The sequence below is a fragment of the Paramisgurnus dabryanus genome, chromosome 16 (assembly GCF_030506205.2).
Source record: "Paramisgurnus dabryanus chromosome 16, PD_genome_1.1, whole genome shotgun sequence".
NCBI lineage: Eukaryota > Metazoa > Chordata > Actinopteri > Cypriniformes > Cobitidae > Paramisgurnus > Paramisgurnus dabryanus.
The window spans coordinates 30544586-30545757 of record NC_133352.1 but is presented as its reverse complement, the minus strand read 5'-3'; positions in this window follow the sequence as shown (position 1 = coordinate 30545757).

Here is a 1172-nt window from a genome sequence, read left to right as displayed (position 1 = left end):
TGTCATTACCGTATGTTCTTAGACTTACAATTCACCACATAGGGAAAAAAAACATAGACTTGGGCTAAAGGAGAAACACGAGCGGTATGGAGACCACTAGAGGTTAATTTCAAACAGAACAGGTGTTCATTCAGAACGTGTGGCTCTTCTCCAAACAGACCATTAACAGAATCTCTCAGAAGTCTATCACAGAAATACACCTGCAGGCGGTTGAAACACAAACTGCTTTATGTCCTACTGTATGATTGTGATGTGCATTGTGTTTGCAGAGACACCAAACACACAAAACAAGATGCTTAATATGCCTGCTGATTTAATTTACTATGCTTATGTGAATTTTCACAATATTGGTCAACATATTGACACCATATGACAATACAACTGTTGCAACAGGTGTGATGAGTGAAATAAAGTGAACAGCACAGATTTAATGTGTGCATAATCATAGTTTACCCAATATGTGTCTTTGTGTGTACTTGCTTTATAGGTAAATATTGCCTACAAAAACCTTTGCTATAATTTTTATTGTTTTATATCACGGGCAAGCTTACAATTGTATGTTTAATGGTAAGTTCACTTATAGGAGTGTAATGAAAGGTCATAATTTTTATGGGCAAATATGAATTTAAAGTAAAAAAAAAACCATAAGAACCGACTTTCAATAATTAACCAACCCTGAACCTGAAGAAAATGTGTGACAAGTAGCCCCAGTCCTCCTACATATGAACAGACATGCAAAGCAAGCCCAGCTTTGACCTCCATGGTGTTTTATTAGAATGATTATTAAATCTGTTTCAAGGCTAAAACATTGAAGCTTAATTAGATGTTTTACAGACAAGGCTAAACTAAAGCCAGGACTTAGTGAGATGTTTAAGCATATTTAATAAAAATAGCATAGATAAAAGACGTTACTGATATGTATCTTGAGACAAATCAATGACACTAACATATTTTAAGATCACAAGTTATTTTTAGTTGAGACAGCTTAGTCTAGGACTAGCCTTATCTGTGAAACCAGGGGGTAAAGTTAAAACAACATGAATATTTTCATCGTTTTGTGGTAATTGGTTCACACATGCGCAATAGCTGCAGTGATAATGATTCACGGGCTCTCTGACCATCTGCCTTCTCTCTGCTCATAAGCTGACCTGACTCTCATCAGAAGCGAGCGA